At 37.4% G+C, this 22575-nt stretch overlaps 1 long non-coding RNA gene across 1 annotated transcript; it reads right to left on the bottom strand.

Moving 5' to 3' along the window:
• Positions 1–1136: 1136 nt before the first annotated feature.
• On the bottom strand, positions 1137–15761 carry LOC309627250. Its single transcript, XR_014243627.1, has 3 exons — positions 15652–15761; positions 8688–15518; positions 1137–8656 (listed from the first exon to the last, which is right to left on the bottom strand). It is a non-coding gene; the product is annotated as an uncharacterized lncRNA (long non-coding RNA).
• Between the last annotated feature and the right edge of the window lie 6814 nt (positions 15762–22575).

The raw sequence follows: 22575 nt of genomic DNA, 5'->3' as shown, positions 1-22575 counted from the left end.
AAATAGAAGAAATGTTTAACAAGGACCTAGAAGAACAAAAGAGCAAACAAACAATGATGACAACACAAGAAAGGAAATTAAAAATACTCTAGAAGGAATCAAGAGCAGAATAACAGAAGCAGAAGGATGGATAAGTGACCTGGAAGATAAAATAGTGGAAATAACTGCTGCAGAGCAGAATAAAGAAAAAAGAATGAAAAGAATTGAGGACAGTCTCAGAGACCTCTGGGACAACATTAAACATACCAACATTTGAATTATAGGGGTCCCAGAAGAAGAAGAGAAAAAGAAAGGGACTGAGAAAATATTTGAAAAGATTATAGTCGAAAACTTCCCTTTCTTAACATGGGAAAGGAAATAGTCAATCAACTCCAGGAAGCACAGACAGTCCCATACAGGATAAATCCAAGGAGAAACACACTAAGACACATATTAATCAAAATATCAAAAATTAAATACAAAGAAAAAATATTAAAAGCAGCCAGAGAAAAGCAACAAATAACATACAAGGGAATCCATATAAGGTTAAGAGCTGATCTTCTGGCAGAAACTCTGCAAGCGAGAAGGGAGTGGCAAGACATATTTAAAGTGAAGAAAAGGAAAAACCCACAACAAAGATTACTTAACCCAGCAAGGATCTCATTCAGACTTGACAGAGAAATTAAAAACTTTACAGACAAGGAAAAGCTAGGAGAATTCAGCACCACTAAACCAGCTTTACAACAAATGCTAAAGGAACTTCTCTAGGCAGGAAACACAAGAGAAGGAAAAGACCTACAATAACAAGCCCAAGACAATTAAGAAAATGGTAATAGGAACATACATATCAATAATTACCTCAAACGTAAATGGATTAAATGCTCCAACCAAAAGACACAGACTGGCTGAATGGATACAATAACAAGACCCAGATATATGCTGTCTACAAGAGACCCACTTCAGACCTAGGGACACATACAAACTGAAAGTGAGGGGATGGAAAAAGATATTCCATGCAAACGGAAATCAAAAGAAAGCTGGAGTAACAATTCTCATATCAGAAAAAATGATTTTAAAATAAAGACTATTAAAAGAGACAAAGAAGAACACTACATAATGATCAAGGGATCAATCCAAGTAGAAGATATAACAATTGTAAATACTTATGAACCCAACATAGGAGCACCTCAATACATAAGGCAAATGCTAACAGCCATAAAAGGGGAAATCAGCAGTGACACAATCATAGGGGACTTTAACACTCCACTTTCACCAATGGACAGATCAACCAAAATGAAAATAAAAAACAAAACACAAGCTTTAAATGATACATTAGACTACATGGACTTAATTGATATTTATAGGACATTCCATCCAAAAACAAAGAATACACATTCTTCTCAAGTCCTCATGGAACATTCTCCAGGATAGATCATATCTTGGGTCACAAATCAAGCACTGGTAAATTTACGAAAATTGAAACCGTATCAAGTATCTTTTCCAACCACAACGCTATGAGACTAGATATCAATTACCAGAAAAAAAGTGTAAAAAATACAAACACATGGAGGCTAAACAATATGCTACTAAATAACCAAGAGATCACTGAAGAAATCAAAGAGGAACTAAAAAAATACCTAGGAACAAATGACAATGAAAACATGATGACCCAAAACCTATGGGATCCAGCAAAAGCAGTTCTAAGAGGGGAGTTTATAGCAATACAATCCTACCTCAAGAAATAAGAAACATTTCAAATAAACAATGTAACCTTACACCTAAAGCAATTAGAGAAAGAAAAACAAACAAACAAAAAACCCCCAAGGTTAGCAGAAGGAAAGAAATCATAAAGATCATATCAGAAATAAAAGAAAAAGAAATGAATGAAACAATAGCAAAGAGCAATAAAAATAAAGTTGATTCTTTGAGAAGATAAACAAAATTGATACACCATTAGCCAGACTCATCAAGAAAAAAAGGGAGAAGACCCGAATCAACAGAATTAGAAATGAAAAAGGAGAAGTAACAACTGACAGTGCAGAAATACAAAGGATCATGAGAGATTACTACAAGCAACTATATGCCAATAAAATGGAAAACCTGGAGGAAACGGACAAATTCTTAGAAAAGCACAACTTTCCTGAGACTGAACCAGGAAGAAATAGAAAATACAAACAGACCAATCACAAGCACTGAAATTGACACTGTGATGAAAAATCTCCCAACAAACAAAAGTCCAGGACCAGATGGCTTCACAGGCGAATTCTATCAAACATTTAGAGAAGTGCTAACACCTATCCTTCTCAAACTCTTCCAAAATAGAGCAGAGGGAGGAACACTTCCAAACTCATTCTACGAGGCCACCATCACCCGATACCAAAACCAGACAAAGATGTCACAAAGAAAGAAAACTACAGGCCAATATCACTGATGAACATAGATGCAAAAATCCTCAGCAAAATACTAGCAAACAGAATCCAACAGCACATTAAAAGGATCATACACCATAATCAAGTGGGGTTTATCCCAGGAATGCAAGGATTCTTCAATATATGCAAATCATTCAATGTTTACACCATATTAACAAATTGAAGGATAAAAACCATATGATCATCTCAATAGATGCAGAAATAGCTTTTGACACAATTCAACACACATTTATGATAAAAAACTCTCCAGAAAGTGAGCATAGAGGGAACCTACCTCAACACAATAAAGACCCATATATGACAAACCCACAGTCAATATTGTTCCCAGTGGTGAAAAAGTGAAACCATTTCTCTAATGTCAGGAACAAAACAATGTTGTCCGCTCTCACCACTATTATTCAACATAGTTTTGGAAGTTTTAGCCACAGCAATCAGAGAAGAAAAAGAAATAAAAGGAATACAAATTGGAAAAGAATGAGTAAAACTGTCACTGTTTGTAGATTACATGATACTATACATAGAGAATCCTAAAGATGCTACCAGAAAACTACTAGAGCTAATCAATGAATTTGGTAAAGTTAGCAGGATACAAAATTAATGTACAGAAATCTCTTGCATTCCTATACACTAATGATGAAAAATCTGGAAGAGAAATTAAGGAAACACTCCCATTTACCAGTGCAACAAAAAGATTAAAATACCTAGGAATAAACCTACCTAAGGAGACAAAAGACCTGTACTCAGAAAACTATAAGACACTGATGAAAGAAATTAAAGATGATACAAATAGATGGAGAGATATACCATGTCTTGGATTTGAAGAATGAATCAACATTGTGAAAATGACTATACTACTCAAAGCAATCTACAGATTCAATGCAATCCCTGTCAAACTACCCATGACATTTTGCACAGAACTAGAATAAAAAATTTCACAATTTGTATGGAAACACAAAAGACCTCAAATAGCCAAAGCAATCTTGAGAAATAAAAAGGGAGCTGGAGGAATCAGGCTCCTGGACTTCAGACTATACTACAAAACTACAGTAATCAAGACAGTATGGTACTGGCACAAAAACAGAAATATAGATCAATGGAACAGGATAGAAAGCCCAGAGGTAAACCCACACCCATATGGTCACCTTATTTTTGATAAAGGAGGCAAGAATATACAATGGAGAAAAGACAGCATCTTCAATAAGCAGTGCTGGGAAAACTGGAAAGCTACATGTAAAAGAATGAAATTAGAACACTAACACCACACACAAAAATAAACTCAAAATGGATTAAAACCCTAAATGTAAGACCAGACACTATAGAACTCTTAGAGGAAAACATAGGCAGAAGACACCATGATATAAATCACAGCAAGATCCTTTTTGACCCACCTCCTAGAGAAATGGAAATAAAAACAAAAATATACAAATGGGACCTAATGAAACTTAAAAGCTTTTGTACAGCAAAGGAAACCATAAACAAGACGAAAAGACAACCCTCAAAATGGGAGAAAATATTTGCAAATGAAGCAACTGACAAAGGATTAATCTCTAAAACATACAAGCAGCTCATGAAGTTCAATAAATGCCTGCTGTAAATGACTTATAAATGGCTGTTTTAAGTGAGACCTCATCATGTTTACATTCCTACGATATACCATCCGCGTTAACAATGGCTGTTGACAAACTTTGTTCTCTGTTTTTAGCTGGAGAAAAGTAAAAATGTAAAGGTGGAAATATAATTGTTCTCGTTAAGTTGCCATTATTTGTCAAATGGCATTTGAATTACTTTACGATTAACTTGCTTTCTCAAATAGCAAAGATTTTAGACATTTCAATGAAAATTCTCGTAGAGAAAACCATTGACTTCTTTACCAGTTGTGTTTAATAAGTGGAAATATCCTTTGTCTATTAAGTTATACAATTTATTTTCTGAAAGGAGGTGAAGGCAGGGCATCAAATAAATATTGTCCAAAATTTAGAAAACCCATACTGAGAAAAATACCCCAAACAAACAGAAGTGTGGTTATGAAGGTGACAGACCTCTATATACCTAACCTTGGTTCACACCAAGATGGGATTGATACTATAAATAAAGTGGTACTGTGACTCCAGGAGAAATTAATTCTGAATATGAGAATCAAAGAAGTCTTCTGAGATGGGAAGGCAGTTGAGTGGGTTCTTGAAAGACAAGAAAGATTTTGAAAGTCTTCAGATTGTGAGAGCACTACCCAGGCAGAGAGCAGCATATTTGCAGAGCCTGGTGGGGTGGAAATGCTTGGTAAATTTGGGAGAACAGGGAAAGTTCAATTCTTGGAGGCAGGAGATGGGGGAGTGGATGTGGGACTTAGCATGACTCTTGTTCTTGAAAGCCACATCTTATTACGGATACAGACATGGGACAAACACCTGAGTGATTAGGGAGGGAAGAATGAAAGGGGAAATAGGGTGCTAGGGGAGAGAACAGCCAAAGTGGGGCCCTGCTTGGGCAGGCTTCCAGGCCCTTCCAGTAGCAGTGAAACAGACCTGAAAAGAACCAGCCATGGAATGTTTGGAAAGGATCACTTAGACAGAGGGAGCAGAACACAGTATTTTTAAGAGACTGCAAGTGTGTTGAGGAGTTGAGCACTGATGGTGGAGTGGTGGGAGGTGAGGTTGGAGGCATGTATCAGCATTAGACCATGGCCAGCCTCTTGTGCCATGTAAGGAGCTTGGGTTTTATTCTGAGTGCACAGGTGAACCATGGGAAGTATTTATACATGGAGGTGGCATGGTTTGGTTTATGATTTACTAGGTCGTTAACTGACTTACGGAGAATAGATTGGGGAGGAAGCAGAAAGACTAGGAGGCCATTGCAGGAATCTGAATGAGATATGGCAGTGGCTTAAACTGAGGGATGGAGGTGGATATGAGAGACACTTGGGAGGTAGAGTCAAGAGGATTCACTAAAAATGCTGAATGTTGGTTTTGGGCAGTGGAGAGGGAGCAATCAAGTATGACTCCCTTAAAGTCCCATAACTAAAGTTATAATGAAATTCCTAGAGTCATCGAATTCGGGAAGAGGTTTTCAAAGAAGTTGGAATTCTCTAAAATTTTCAAGATTCCCATTCTACTTAAAAATTATAGAACAATAAACAGAGATAGGGACTCTGATGTTATAAAAGTCAGACCTGTTTAAATCATAGTCTCCCTTCGAAGGACCCACTACTCTAAGTAAATTATTTTTAAACAAATTTATCTTACCGGAAGTCTAAAAGTGGGTGTCCTAAAATAAATATAATACTTTGTGGTAGTTGTAGGTTAATTTTTGATTTTTCTTGCCACATTTTTGAATGTCTTCTTTATGCCAGTTACATTTTCTTGTTGATTCTGACAATTTATAGCTTAATCTCTTTTTTTCTGATGTTAATGTTGAAATATTTATCTCCTGTGATGGTGGACAGATTCAGCTGAATAACTGAATATTTCAAAACTAATTTTAATCATCTAATTATTTTTCCTACCAAGACTTTGGTTTGTTACAAAGAACAAGGAAGAAGGATTTGTTGCACTCCTCAATTTTGCACTTGATTTGGTAGAATGATGATCTGAGCAATCCCAAAAGGAGTAGAAAAGGAACTATATTGTTTGAGTGCCATGACTTTACCCATATAATTGATTTTTGGCTAAAACCTATCTTTAAATAGTCTACATATTACCACCTCATGCACTGACAGATTTTTAAACATCTGAGAAGCCACACATCTCTTTTTATTTTCAAATTTCAAAAGAAAAGTTTTCAGAGCTCAGGTAAATGAGAAGGTCAGTAATATTTTTCTTGATTACTGCTGTTCCACCATCTAGAAAGAAGAATTTCTTTCGAAAGATGTATTTTTAAGTGCCTTTTAAAGAAGTTTGGATTTGGGCTCCTGGTGGTGTCCAGGAAGCGAAATGAACCATAAATGAGACACATCAAAAGTAACTTACAAAGAACTTTTTTAATATTAAAGTGATGAATCAGAGCTCAAATTAACAAGTAAAGGAGTCCACCTATAATGAAAATCTTTTTCCAACATAACACTTCATTATAAAGGGAGTTTTTCTATAATAGAAGCAAGTGTAATTACATTTTTATATATAATTAGGACATTATTATCATTTCACCATATCAAAGTTCATTATGACATCTCTGATACATTTTTCATAGAGCAAAAATAAAAAGAGAACAGGAGTCCTTCAATTAGACTCATATAAGGACATCCACAGAGACTGAAAGAAGCTGATCAAACAGCTTACTTAGCCCAAAAGGGACCAGGTAGAACCCACGTTGCTTTTATGACACAGAAGGTGCTTTTTTTTGTATCCGTATAATTTCTAATTATAGTTTTTCATTCCGTTCATATTCAACCATGAGAAATTAAAGGTGCAACATTCCCAGCTGGACCCAACTTCCTCCAACATTTCAAGCTCAGCTCCCCGGTGTTTACTGGGCTGGGCGGAATTCCTATTGTGCCCAATGCAAACACCTGTCAAACGTGAGGCAATCTACAAACTGTTCTGTTTTGCCAGTTTTATAAAAATGGCTAAGGTTCCCTTCTTCCCTTGCTCCCACCATCTTGTAATATCTTTGGAAGATAACTAAAGTAGTTTCTAAAAATATTGAAAGGTTCCATATTTTAGAACAGATTATCTAACAGAAATGTCTAATTGAGCATGAAAAATGTGTCACAGGTCAGGATTTATAAATGTATGAGCAAATAAATTTTGACTTGTATAAATTCGCATATTACCATGTTCAAAGTTAATTAAAACAAAATGCATTTTTTATGCATGAGTTTACAGTGAATGTTGCTTTCGGTGCAGATGAAATGATGAAGATAGCATGGTTTGGGGAACTGACTCTTAGTATTCCAATCTCAGAAATTTTTGCTCTTTGGTTTATTTAAGACCACTCACTAAGCAATGCCCCCATTAATTTATCATTTATGTTCAGCTTGGTTTTAAGATCTTCAGCCTCTGCTCCACATGCAGGATGTGTGGGAAGTGCCAGAGAAAGAGTCTTTCCGACCCCGTAATTGGAGCACAGGAAGATCAGCACTGGGAGAGATCAAGGGCTTCGGCTTTGTACAGATGAGGAAACTGAAACACACAAAAAGCCATCCCTGCTCCTGGAACTGGACTTTCCTGACTCCATGGCCAGGGACCTTTCTGTTGCACTGCATTCCAATGGCACTTGTCATGTTTCTCTACAATTCTCACAGTTTCAAAAAAGATTTTTTAAAAATTAAATTGTTATCTCTACTACACTAAGTAATGTATTTTTATTTTAGAGATCTTGTGTGTGTGTGTGTTTATGCTATACCATTGCAAACGTCCCACCCTTTTTTTTCCGATAGCAATTTGGTATGAATTAATATCTGTAAACAAACAAAAGACATATATGCTATCTCCAAAACTAATGATTCAGAAGGTACTTCAAGGGTGCCATATATATAATTCTAAATATCAATATTTATTATTATTGTTAAACTATTGACAGAAATATCACAATTAAATGGATTTTCTGATTAATATAATTTAAATAAACAATTTACATATGACAGTTTTATCTGGGCTCTATTGATCGTTTTGTTCTTCGTTTTTGATTCTGCTGGATGCATACTATTTCTTATAATATGCCCATAGACTGTATATCAAAATGTTAAAGAAGACTCTAGAAAAACAGGTAATTTATGGCACAGATGCATTTGAAATAATGCTTTTATCATTTAAATCTAACCACACTGCTTTTCAAAATAAGTGGTAACTCATAGATGTTACAATTGTGACTAACTTGTTTGACCATTCACTTACACAGCTGTAAGTATAGCTGTTCAGTCAGAGTGAATCCTGTTAAAAATTAACTTGTCTCCCTAATTTCTTAACCCAAATATAGAGATCAGTAACTTCTTACTGTACTCATGTTCCTGCCTGTAATCCTACCATGTATATGATTGTATCATCATTGTCTTATGGGTTGAATCTTTATCAGAAAATAGCAGCAAGTATTTCTGTACTCAGGTAGACCTTCTGCTTATTCCTTTAGAATGTTTATGAGATTTGGTTGTAACTATTAAAATTTTCTATGAGAAATTATTTCTTAGAACCAGATACTTTCTTCTTTCTCTATCCTACTAAAATGTTAAGATGATAATAAAATTAAGATGATAGTCTCCATTAGTGATTCTTAATGTAAGGGGGGGAAATCTGTTAAGATGCTTTCTTATTCCTTGCCTAGTAAATTTTTTTTTTTTTTTTTTTTTGCCTTGTAAATTTAAAATCCCTATATTAGCATAGAGGTGTGTCACATTTCCTTCCAATTAACCTAAAAAATTATCTTCTTTCTGGTACATTCTTTAAATATTTCAAGTTAAAAACCTACAAACTATCTTGGCGTGTTTCTAATAGCTTTTTAATAGCTAAAGTAAAATTCATAGTCTGTACAAGACAATCAACAGAAGAGTGTAAATCAATTATTGGATTAATTTTATTAAATCTTTATCATATTATCAAACAGTAGAACTACTACCTTATCTCACAGTAAATAAATGCTTTGACAGAAAATTACTAAGTTGCTATTATGGACAGAACTGTCATGCAGGTGTGTTTCTGTGCCTGGCAGCCCAAGTTTTGAGACCATTTCATATGAAATCAGCCTGCCAGTGAGGTGCCTTTGCACAAACTTGTGTGTATTCGCTTGTGCTTGGTTTTGCATGTGGTGATTTTTAAAGATTCACATGCATTTGTTTATATATGTTTCTTCCATTTGACTATAGGCCTTTTGAGAAAAGTAACTCATTTGCTATTTTATTTATACCTTTCCATGGTACCTGGTAAAGAGCTCTGCCCATCACAGGTCTTCAGTAAATATTATTGAATCATTTTCCAACCGTTGATCACTATTACATTATGGTTTTTTGTTTCTTTCTTTCTTTCATTTTAGTTCTATAGTATTGCTATCTCCCAAGTAAGCTGAAAACATCTTCCCTTTAAGAATATATGAATGCTGGTGGGGAAAACTGGGTCCGAGGAACTATAATGTCACCACCACATTTGTGATAAATACATTCTAAGGTTTCAGATGTCTTCCTAAGGAAATGTCAAGTAGGTGCTTCTTATTTACAGCAGGTGTATCTTTTCACAAATCAAAGGAAGTACAGGTTTTCCACTTTGCTTTCGGAGTACAGGGCTGGATGAAGCACCTGTTTTAGCCTATCAAAGGACTGATCCCACGGTCAGAGTCTGAAGTTATGTGGATTCATATTTAATTATGTTGGCCAATTATTTTGCTACACTCACAGGAGGGGAAGAGATTGTGACATAGAAGAGAATTCCCAGACCACATACTATTGTTATTCCTCCCAGCCATCACTCCAATACTATCTACATATTCCTCTATCCTTTTTTTTTAAAATGAAACTTTCATCTGTGAAAAGAAAACATTAACATAAAGCACAACAGAAGGAAGCTGCATTTGGTATTGAGCAATGTGCTAGAAGGGCTTGCAGTTTAGAAATGCATTTTTTGCTTCTTCAGAAAGAAAAATTCTTAATCTCACTGTTTACAGTATAAAGCTCTAGACATGTTTTTACAGCCTTGATTCATACTTGGACTGATTTATTACACTTGGAAATGGGAACTCTGCTCTTTTTAACCTTTAGCTCCTTGAGGTTAATATTAATTAATATTTTTCACAAAGAATGTGTGTATTATATTTGTATTTCTTTCTAAGTGGTGGCTATAATTGGGACAGCATTCAGGTAAAATTGAAAAGGTTCTTTGCAACACTTAATGAAGTGACAAATTCTCAATTCAGTATGTTATTTTCTTGTGCAAGAAACAAGAAATTTTATGAAGGATAAATTTAAGTATCTAGATCTATTCCTTTTATTAATATTTCTGGCCCTAGGTAAGGGGCCATTAATAAAAGACTGAAATGATTTTGTTTTAAGGTTTTGTTTGTGTCTTCATATATAAGATAGAGTAAATCCTGTTGTAATTCTCCAAGTGAACTTCTAACTTCATATTTCTACTCCAGAAAATTAGGTAAACAACAGTGAACTATCACTCACAGGAGTAGATCTTTTTATTTGACTGTACAACCAAAGAAATAGACTTAAAATGTTTTTTCATCCATGACACCTGTTCTTTTTTTTAACATCTTTATTGGAGTATAATAGCTTTACTATGTTGTGCTAATTTCTGCTGTATAACAAAGTGAATCAGCCATACGTATACATATATCCCCATATCCCCTCCCTCTTGCACCTCCCTGCTACATTCCCTATCCCACCCCTCTAGGTCATCAACAAAGCACTGAGCTGATCTCCCTGTGCAGCTGCTTCCCACTACTTATCTATTTTACATTTGGTAGTGTATATATGTCAATGCTACTCTCTCATTTCGTCCCGGCTTCCCCTTCCCCCTCTCTGTGTCCTCAAGTCCATCCTCTGCGTCTGCATCTTTATTCCTGTCCTGCCCCTAGATCCATCAGAACAATTTTTTTTTTTTTAGATTCCATATATATGTGTTAGCATATGGTATTTGTTTTTCTCTTTCTGACTTACTTCAGTCTGTATGACAGACTCTAACTCCATCCACCTCATTATAAATACCTCCATTTCATTTCTATTTATGGCCAAGTAATGTTCCATTGTATATATGTGCCACATCTTTTTTATCCATTCATCTGTTGATGGACACTTAGGTTGCTATTGTAAATAGCTTTTGCACAACACAGGAAACAATAAACAAGATGAAAAGACAACCCTCAGAATCGGAGAAGATATCTGCAAATGAAGCAACTGGCAAAGGATTTATCTCCAAAATATATGAGGCTTATAAAGCTCAATATCAAAAAAACAAACAACCCAATCCAAAAATGGGAGGAAGACCTAAATAGACATTCTCCAAAGAAGATATACAGATTGAAAACAAACACGTGAAAGGATGCTCAACATCACTAATCATTAAAATGCAAATCAAAACCATAATGAGATAACAGCTCACAATGGTCAGAATGGCCATCATCAAAGAATCTACAAACTGCTCCAACTCAGCGCTGGGGCCTCTGAGGTGCCCGCAAGCAGCTGGAGCAGATCTGGGGTTTTGTAATCCACTTCCTTGATGTCAAGGGGCTACTGGGCTGGGGCCAAGGCAGGGAGCAGCCCTCAGAGATGGTGGCACATAGATGCTTCTGCCAGTCTTCTAGGGTTGCCATAATAAAATACCAGAAGATTGGGTGGCTTAAACAACAGAAATTTATTTTTTCACTGTCCTGGAGGATGAAGTCAAAGGTCAAGATGATGAAGATTTGGTTTCTCCTGAGGTATCTTCCTTGCCTTCTGTGTGGCTGACAGGGTCTTTGTGCTCTGGCCAGATGTCAGGCTTGTGCCTCTGAGGTGGAAGAGCCGAGTTCAGGACATTGATCCACCAGAGACCTCCCAGCTCCATGTAATATCAAATGATGAAAGCTTTCCCAGAGATCTCCATCTCAATGCTAAGACCCAGCTCCACACAACAACCAGCAAGCTACAGTGCTGGATACCCCATGCCAAACAACTAGCAAGACAGGAACACAACCACACCCATTAGCAGAGAGGCTGCCTAAAATCATAATAAGGTCACAGACACCCCAAAACACACCACCAGATGCAGTCCTGCCCACCAGAAAGACAAGATCCAGCCTCATCTACCAGAAAACAGGCACTAGTCCCGTCTGCCAGGAAGCCTACACAACACACTGAACCAACCTTAGGCAACGGGGGCAGACACCAAAAACAACAGGAACTACGAATGTGCAGTCTGCGAAAATGAGACCCCAAACACAGTAAGTTAAGCAAAATGAGAAGACAGAGAAACGCACAGCAGATGAAGGAGCAAGGTAAAAACCCACCAGACCAAACAAATGAAGAGGAAATACGCAGCTGACTTGAAAAAAAATTCAGAGTAATCATAGTAAAGATGAGCCAAAATCTTGGAAATACAATGGGGAAAATATAAGAAACGTTTAACAAGGACCTAAAAGAACTAAAGAGCAAATGAACAATAATGAACAATACAATAAATGAAATTAAAAATTCTCTAGAAGGAATCAATAGAAGAATAACTGAGGCAGAAGAATGGATAAGTGACCTGGAAGCTAAAAGGGTGGAAATAACTATTGCAGAGCAGAATAAAGAAAAAAGAATGAAAAGAATTTAGGACAGTCTTAGAGACCACTGGGGCAACATTAAACACACCAACAAGCGAATTATAGGGGTCCCAGAAGAAGAAGAGAAAACGTAAGGGTAGGAGAAAGTATTTGAAGAGATTATAGTTGAAAACTTCCCTAATATGGGAAAGGAAATAGTGAATCAAGTCCAGGAAGCATAGAATCCCATACAGGATAAATCCAAGAAGAAACACACCAAGACATATTAATCAAACTATCAAAAATTAAATACAAAGAAAAAATATTAAAGCAGCAAGGGAAAAAACAACAAATAACACACAAGGGAATCCCCACAAGGTTAACAGCTGATCCTTCAGCAGAAACTCTGCAAGCCAGAAGGGAGTGGCAAGACATATTTAAAGTGATGAAAGGGAAAAACCTGCAACCAAGATTTCTCTACCCAGCAAAGATCTCATTCAGCTTCAACAGAGAAATTAAAACCCTTACAGATAAGCAAAAGCTAAGAGAATTCAGCACCACCAAACCAGCTTTACAACAAATGCTAAAGAAACTTCTCTAGGCAGGAAACACAAGAGAAGGAAAAGACCTACAATAACAAACAAAAAACAATTAAGAACATGGTAATGGGAATATACATATTGATAATTACCTTAAATGTAAATGGATTAAGTCCTCCAAAAAAAGACATAGACTGGCTGGATGTATACCAAAACAAGACACATATATATGCTGTCTACAAGAGGCCAACATCAGTCCTAGGGACACATACAGACAGAAAGTGAAGTGATGGAAAAAGATATTCCATGCAAATGGAAATCAAAAGAAAGCTGGAGTAGCAATTCTCATATCAGACAAAATAGACTTTAAAGTAAAGTCTATTAAAAGAGACAAAGAACAACACTACATAATGATCAAGGGATCAATCCAAGAAGAAGATATAACAATTGTAAATATTTCCCAACATGGGAGCACCTCAATACATAAGGCAAATGCTAACAGCCATAAAAGGGGAAATTGACAGTAACACAAACGTAGTAGGGGATTTTAACACCCCACTTTCACCAAAGGACAGTTCATCCAAAATGAAAATAAATAAGGAAACACAAGCTTTAAATGATACACTAAACAAGATGCACTTAATTGATATTCATAGGACATTCCATCCAAAAACAACAGAATACAGTCTCTTCTCAAGTACTCATGGAACATTCTCCAGGATAGATCATATCTTGGGTCACAAATCAAGCACTGGTAATTTTAAGAAAATTGAAATCTTATCAAGTAACTTTTCCAAACACAATGCTATGAGACTAGATATCAATTACAGGAAAAAAAGTGTAAAAAATACAAAAACATGGAGGCTAAACAATACACTACTTAATAACCAAGAGATCACTGAAGAAATCAAAGAAATCAAAAAATACCTAGAAACAAATGACAGTGAAAACACGATGACTCAAAACCTATGGGATGCAGCAAAAGGATTTCTAAGAGGGAAGTTTATAGCAATAAAATCCTACCTCAAGAAACAACAAACATCTAAATAAATAACCTAACCCTAAACCTAAAGCAACTAGAGAAAGAAAATCAAAAAAACCCCAAAGTTAGCAGAAGGAAAGAAACCATAAAGATCAGATCAGAAATAAATGAAAAAGAAATAAAGGAAACGATAGCGAAGATCAATAAAACTAAAAGCTGGTTCTTTGAGAAGATAAACAAAATTGATAAACCATTAGCCAGGCTCATCAAGAAAAAAAGGAAGAGGACAGAAATACAGAATTAGAAATGAAAAAGGAGAAGTAGCAACTGACACTGCAGAAATACAAAGGATCATGAGAGATTGCTACAAGCAACTCTATGGCAATAAAATGGACAACTGGGAGGAAATGGAGAAATTCTTAGAAAAGCACAACTTTCCGAGTCTGAACCAGGAAGAAATAGGAAATATAAACAGACCAATCACAAGCACTGAAATTGACACTGTGATTAAAAATCTCCCAACAAACAAAAGTCCAAGACCAGATGGCTTCACAGGCAAATTCTATCAAACATTTAGAGAAGTGCTAACACCTATCCTTCTCAAACTCTTCCAAAATATAGCAGAGGGAGGAACACTCCCAAACTCATTCTACGAGGCCACCATCACCCTGATACCGAAACCAAACAAAGATGTCACAAAGAAAGAAAACTACAGGTCATTCTCACTGATGAACATAGATGCAAAAATCCTCAACAAAATACTAGCAAACAGAATCCAACAGCACATTAAAAGGATCATACCCCATGATCAAGTGGGGTTCTTCCCAGGAATGCAAGGATTCTTCAATATATGCAAATCAATCAATGTGATAAACCATGTTAACAAATTGAAGGAGAGAAACAATATGATCTTCTCAATAGATGCATAAAAAGCTTTCAACAAAATTCAACACCCATTTATGATAAAAAACCTCCAGAAAGTAGGCATAGAGGGAACTTACCTGAACATAATAAAGGCCGTATATGACAAACCCACCACCAACATCATTCTCAATGGTGAAAAATTGAAACTTTTTTCTCTAAGAGCAGGAACAAGACAAGGTTTTCCACTCTTACCACTATTATTCAACATAGTTTTGGAGGTTTTAGCCACAGCAATCAGAAAAGAAAAACAAATAAAAGGAAACCAAGTCAGAAAACAAGAAGTAAAGCTGTCACTGTTTGCAGATGACATGATACAATACATAGAGAATCCTAAAGATGCTACCAGAAAACTACCAGAACTAATCAATGAATTCGGCAAAGTAGCAGGATACAAAGTTAATGCACAGAAATCTCTTGCATTCCTATACACTAATGATAAAAAATCTGAAAGAGAAATTAAGGAAACACTCCCATTTACCACTGCAACAAAAAGAAGAAAATACCTAGGAATAAACCTACCTAAGGAGACAAAAGACCTGTATGCAGAAAACTATGACACTGATGAAAGAAATTAAAGATGATACAAACAGATGGAGAGATATACCATGTTCTTGGATTGGAAGAATCAACATTGTGAAAATGACTATACTACCCAAAGCTATCTACAGATTCAATGCAATCCTTATAAAACTACCAATGGCATTTTTCACAAAACTAGAACAAAAAAATTCATACTTTGTATGGAAACACAAAAGACCCCGAATAGCTAAACCAATCTTGAGAAAAAAAAACGGAGCTGGAGGAATCAGCCTCCCTGACTTCAGACTATACTACAAAGCTACAGTAATCAAGACAGTATGGTACTGGCCCCAAAACAGAAATATAGATCAATGGAACAGGATAGAAAGCCCAGAGATAAACCCACACACATGTGGTCACCTTATTTTTGATAAAGGAGGCAAGAATATACAATGGAGAAGACAGCCTCTTCAATAAGCAGTGCTGGGAAAACTGGACAGCTACATGTAAAAGAATGAAATTAGAACACTTCCTAACACCATACACAAAAATAAACTCAAAATAGATTAAAGACCTATATGTAAGGCCAGACACTATAAAACTCTTAGAGGAATACATAGGCAGAACACTCCATGACATAAATCACAGCAAGATCCTTTTTGACCTACCTCCTAGAGAAATGGAATTAAAAAGAAAAATAAACAAATGGCACCTAATGAAACTTAAAAGCTTTTTCCCAGCAAAGGAAACATAAACAAGATGAAAATCAACCCTCAGAATGGGAGAAAATATTTTCAAATGAAGCAACTGACAGAGGATTAATCTCCAAAATTTACAAGCATCTCATGCAGCTCAATATCAAAAAAACAAACAACACAATCCAAAAACAGCCAGAAGACCTAAATAGACATTTCTCCAAAGAAGGTATACAGATTGCCAACAAACACATGAAAGGAAGCTCAACATCACTAATCATTAGAGAAATGCAAATCAAAGCTACAATGTGTTATCACCTCACACCAGTCAGAATGACCATCATCAAAAAATCTAGAAACAATAAATGCTGGAGAGGGTGTGGAGAAAAGGGAACCCTCTTGCACTGTTGGTGGGAATGTAAATTGATACAGCCACTATGGAGAACAGTATGGAAGTTCCTTAAAAACCTAAAAATGGAACTACCATATGACCCAGCAATCCCACTACTGGGCATATACCCTGAGAAAACCATATTTCAAAAAGAGTCATGTACCACAATGTTCATTGTAGCTCTATTTACAATAGCCAGGATATGGAAGCAACCTAAGTGTCCATCAACAGATGAATGGGTAAAGAAGATGTGGCACATATATACAATGGAATATTACTCAACCATAAAAAGAAACAAAATTGAGTTATTTGTAGTGAGATGGATGCATCTAGAGTCTGTCATACAGAGTTAAGTTAAGTCAGAAAGAGAAAAACAAATACCGTATGCTAACACATATATATGGAATTAAAAAAAATGTTTCTGAAGAACCTAGGTGCAGGATAGGAATAAAGATGTAGACATAGAGAATGGACTTCAGGACACGGGGAAGGGGAAGGGTAAGCTGGGACAAAGTGAGAGAGTGGCATGGACTTATATACGCTACCAAATGTAAAATAGATAGCTAGTGGGAAAGAGCCACATAGCACAGGGAGATCAGCTCGGTGCTTTGTGACCACCTAGAGGGGTGGGATAGGGAGTGTGGGAGGGAGACGCAAGAGGGAGGAGATATGGGGAAATATGTATATGTATAGCTGATTCACTTTGTTATAAAGCAGAAACTAAGACACCATTGTAAAACAATTATACTGCAATAAAAATGTTTTTAAAATCTACAAAGAATAATGCTGGAGAGGATGTGGAGAAAAGGGAACCCTCTTGCATTGTTGGTGGGAATGTAAATTGATACAGCCACTATGGAAAACAGTATGGAGGTTCCTTAAAAAACTAAAAATAGAACTACCGTATGACCTAGCAATCCCACTAGTGGGCATATACCCTGAGAAAACCACAAGTCAAGAAGAGACATGTACAACAATGTTTATCACACTTGTTCCTAAAAAGCTCTCTCCTCAACTCTCTACACCAGGGTGTATGTGTTGTTTTTTGCTGTCGTCAAGCTGTCTGTTAATTCATGCCTGATACATGCTTTCATTCAGAGAGTTGCTTAAGGACTAGCCACAACGCTAATGACTGCTCTTGTGGAGCTCCGAGTCTGGCAGTAAAGCTCACTAGACAGGCACAAACATGAGATTAATGCTTTTTATATTTTAAAAGCAGTGTTTGCTTGCCTTTCCTGCATCCTCCTCCAGGAGGGTTGCTTTGCCTGGGAGATTTGCCCCAGGGTTGAAACACCACAGCAGCAGCGAATCTGGTGGACAGAACCTTTTCTCCAAGAGAAGATGCAGCCCTGGCTCTAATGCTGTGAGTTGCATCTCAAGGGCAGCTTGGACAGCTGTCATGGCCAGCTCATCTCTTGTCTTTTCTGACCTCTTCTGACCTCATTTCATCCATAAGTAATGTCTGAAGTTTCATGCAGTGGACGATGCTCTGGTTTTGATAATGTAATTATTAGGGTCCCGCAGTCGACCAGTTGGCCAGATGAGCATGGAGAGCATCTCTCCCAGATGCCCTTGGCGCCTGACAGATGGCTGTGTCAATTGTGTTTAAAGACACTGTGTGCTCCTGTTCCCTTTCAGGTTCTTTTAAAGCTGTACCAGCCAAGCTGAGTGTGAGAGAGAAGGTCTAAACATCAGGGTTGAAATGAAACTCGAAAACCACTGAGAAAAGAAATGGGGAAGATATTTTGAAAGCACACAACGCAGACTGGCGACAGGTATGATTGGGGCATTGTCTGTGAAACTGGTCCCAGCAATACGCTTTTCCATTCATTCTAGTCCTTTTACCTTGAGTCCAGGATCCCATTCTCCCATCCAGCTCTTGATTTTAAAAAAAAACCCTCAAGATGGACACAACTCTTAGATTTTAGTTGCCACTTGCCCCTCAGCAGGGTGTCTTGGTGCAGTGCCCAACCTACCCAACTGTCCCTGTCAGCTGTGTTCACCTAGTGCTTCTTTAGTAACATCAGCAGAAGGTAATGGATCTCCTCTCTTATAGCATCAGGAACTCACTACCTCCAAAAAGCCCAGGCCTGGACAGTCACTCCCTGAAGCATGTTTACCATGTAACCACATAGACCTGTTCTGTGTGCATCACTTGGGAATCTGGGAAATCAGCATTCTAGGTCACTACCTAAATAACTTAGTCTATACTTAGTTTATTTCTACAAAGAGGTGGGCACTCATTTCCATAAAGCACCAGAGCATAGCTTTTTTATTGTTTACAATAAATTGATCACTTTCCCTCTCTCAAAATAAAAAAAAATAAAATAAATTTTACAATCTAGCAACTATTTTAAACAAACACAATGCTTTTTTACAATCTGGATGGGGAGGAGGGGGTTACACTCCAGTTTTGTCACTCATTTTGAGTCATTCATTTGGAAAAACATCATAAATGTGTGTTCTCTTCAAAGTTCTATTTAGATGCCATCAGAGGTAACGAAGGGGATAAGGCTGCTGTCTGTGTTCACAAAGCTCAAGGTGTAAGAGGGAAGATGAATGAGATTTTTTTCATGTATCTTATTAGACCCTTATGCGCTGAGTGCATTTTACCTGGAAAGGAGTCTGGGCTTCCCAGCAAGTTACCTTGGAACAGCAAGATAACTGTAAGATCATCCTGGAGGGGCAGAGGGATGATGTGGTTACTGGCAGAAATTTTGAGCTGAAGCTCAATTCTGCTCCTCTAAGTTTCTCAATAGTGTCTCTTGAATCCAGCCTTTTTTCTTCAGCTAACTATTGTCATCACAGTCTGGAGAACTGCACACGTCATAAACAGTCTCTTCTAGAGGGGCCATGTCCCTTCCTTACAACTATCAGTTATCATAGAAGGGATGTCAGATCGTGTCACCCTTCCCTTTGCCCAAGCTTTCTGTTGCCTTTCTGTTGCCTGTAGTGTAAATTCTAAATGCCTTAGCTCAGCATAAGAGGCCTTGTAGAGGCTGCTTCAAACCCTAATCTTATTGCCCATCATTCTGTCCCCCAACCGTAGCCTTCCCCTGAATACAGATTAATCTCTGGTCATGCTGATGTCCTGATCACTCCCCAAAGCTCTGCTCATCCATGACTCCAGGCCTCAACACATGCTTCTCCATCACGTCTGTCCAGCTGGTATGTTTCTCCTCATGCCTTAAAGGTGCAGAACTCAGATGTAGTCTTGTCCCATTTGGTCTGGCAGACAGGGCCATTCCTTCCTGGGAGAACCCACAGCACTTCTTCATTCCTTTAAAAGATGATATTATTGGTTTTCTGCTTGCACGTGTCTTCTCCACTAGACTATGAGTTCCTTGAGGGGAGGGGTTTTGTTATATCCTAGGGACCTAGCAAGGTCCCTAGCATAGAGTGGCATGTTGAGAAATGCTCCTTGAATGAACAGATACATGAAAGAGAAATTGCACCTGCTCCAAGGTCTTATGTCATCAATACCCCCTTTTATTCATTGTTTAAAAGAGCTCAATGACAAAGTCATTCCATGGATGTTTCCAGAGTGAGTATGTGACCACCTCTGGCACACACCTCATTCAATATCAGGCTACTGATGCTTTGAATGTAGCTACAAAAAGCCAAGTTCAGTATACAAGCAGATTACTTCTTAAGCCCAGAACCTTTGTCCCTGATTTCTCTCAGCTCCCCCATCATTAGCATCTGGGTCAGGTTTCTCTGTATGGAGCTGCTGACAGTCTTTATTTTCCCTATCTTTTTTTTCCCCCTGGCTTCGAAGAAGTACAGCAGTGCTGTTTGGATGATTGTGGCTCTGTGATGCCAAGATATTTTAGAACAATGTTATGATGCCTGGTCACACCTACTACCACTGAGACAAGCCCAGAAGTTAAATTATGAAGCAAATGTAAGCTTTGAAGAAATTTTTATTTAATCTGTATTCCCCTGTTTCATCTGCACATCCATCCAACACAATCTGCATCATTATTAGCCACATCAACTTGCTAAAAAAAAAAAAGAGAGAGAGAGTAAAAAGTAAGACATCTGTGTTATAGCATTAATATATTCAAAGGTTTTTACTTTCATCTTGCAGGCATTAATATTGTGTAAATGCAGTGTAAGTGCAACTTACAACAGCACTAAGTTAGCAGAAGGAAAATGTACTTGGGAGCCTAGCCAAAGAAGGGAGCCAACAAAAGAGAAGAAAAAAAGAAAAAAAGAAAAGGTATGTTTGTGTGGATGGGACAGGCATGTTAGGAATTACGGAAAAAGCCGGAATTTACCTAGAAATAGAGTCTTTTGCCTATTGCTCTTACAGAGCTTCCTTTCTAATTGCCAGCACAATTTCTAAGGCACTGAGGCAACCCTCAAGCAGTGTGCTGAAGGTGTGTTTGTGCTCCTATGCCCTCTGGCTTGGCTGCCAGCCTATTCCCTTAGATCAGAGCCAGAAGGCAGACTGTTTTCGAATACCGATCACTTCACCCGGACCTAATCCTTTGAGTTCTCTTTGGCATCCATTCCTTCTGCCAGTTTCCTCTTCTGTTCCTCTCTTTTCTTCTGAAGTTGACAACAAAGACATCCTCAGGGCCCTCCTTGATGTAAGACCACTCTTGATGTTATTACAGTGTGGTTTTTTTTTTTTTTTGGTACCCTAAAGTTGTGCTACTTTTATATTCAGCTAGCACAATATTTGCACACCAGAAGATAAAGAAAATGTGAATATGTTATCCAGAGTGATAGTTTCTTTTTAATTTGTACCCCTCAGTGTTTTTTTTGATGTAAACCCTTTCCTTTCCCTGTCACTCATCTCCATACCTGATCAAGAACCTGAAGGTCTCTCTTTAGAGACGATGTTACTTCTATACCTTAAATTGGCCTGACCTGCCACTTTTAATTTCAAAAATGTGGCTGTATGAGATATGGATGAATATGGAATTTCTATGAAGCACAAAACTTTTGAACAGTTCCTGTCCTCTGTGATAGTGAGTTTTTAAAGAGAAATCTCCAAAGAGCTAATTAGTAGACAAGTAGAGCTCAGCCTGAACAAAGCTGAAAAGATAGCAGATAACTAAAAGGACCTGACCATAGCTGACAAAAATCAAAGCCCTGACAGAGAGCTGGCAGTAACCTTGGGCTGCTAACTGACAGAGACAATAAAAAAAAAAAAAACCCTCTGAACCTGGCGGAGAGTGACAGCCCCACTAGAGATTCTCCAAAGAGCACAGGATCTCCACCGCAAGGAAGTGGTAATCTTCCAGCAGGCAAATCCAAAGGCTTTTACTGCCCATCTCAACTCTAAAAGATGTGAACTGGTTCTGCTCCGACCATCCCTTATGGAGGAGAGAGAGATGAGGCCCAGGAGTTTTTTTTAAGTTACTTGAAAAGTTCCATGCTGACCATGAACTTGAGGATGGAGTCGTGGGAAGGAAGACTGTGGAGCAGCCCGAGGTGGAGAAGGAGCCTGACTGTTTACTGGGGGCTCAGTGGGATGGCAGGGAGTTAGAGCCGAGAGCAAGTGTTGGTTGGGAAAAGCCAATGCAGGCCAGGACTTAACGAGCCCAGCGACCTACAAAGTATGGTTGGAAATAAAAGGGATTGCCCTTGAAAGAAACCTGAGGCATGACAGGGAAAAATGAAAGTGAGAATCAAGGAAAAGAGTCACAGCAAGGGAGAGAGTCATTCCTTATTAGAACACAGACTTTATAAGAAGGGTGTGGAGCAGAGAGCTGCATTTTCAAACTCCTGGAAGCAAGAGAAAACACAAAAATAATGATCTTCTTTTTTTAAATTAATTTTTATTGGAGTATAGTTGCTTTACAATTAAAGAAGGTTTTTAAAAGATCATTATTTTTGACACAACATTGTAAAAATAGTGATCTTTTAAAAACCCTCTTTAATTCACTAAGAAGAGAGAGGAAGCTCTGGCAGGTTTGTTAGGTTTAGGCAATAATGGGCCCTCTTCTAAAATTCTAAG

The sequence above is a fragment of the Balaenoptera borealis genome, assembly GCF_965194805.1.
Source record: "Balaenoptera borealis genome assembly, chromosome: 4".
NCBI classification, from domain to species: Eukaryota; Metazoa; Chordata; class Mammalia; order Artiodactyla; family Balaenopteridae; genus Balaenoptera; species Balaenoptera borealis.
Note: the sequence above shows the minus strand (reverse complement) of the source record. Positions and strands in the feature narration are given on the sequence as shown.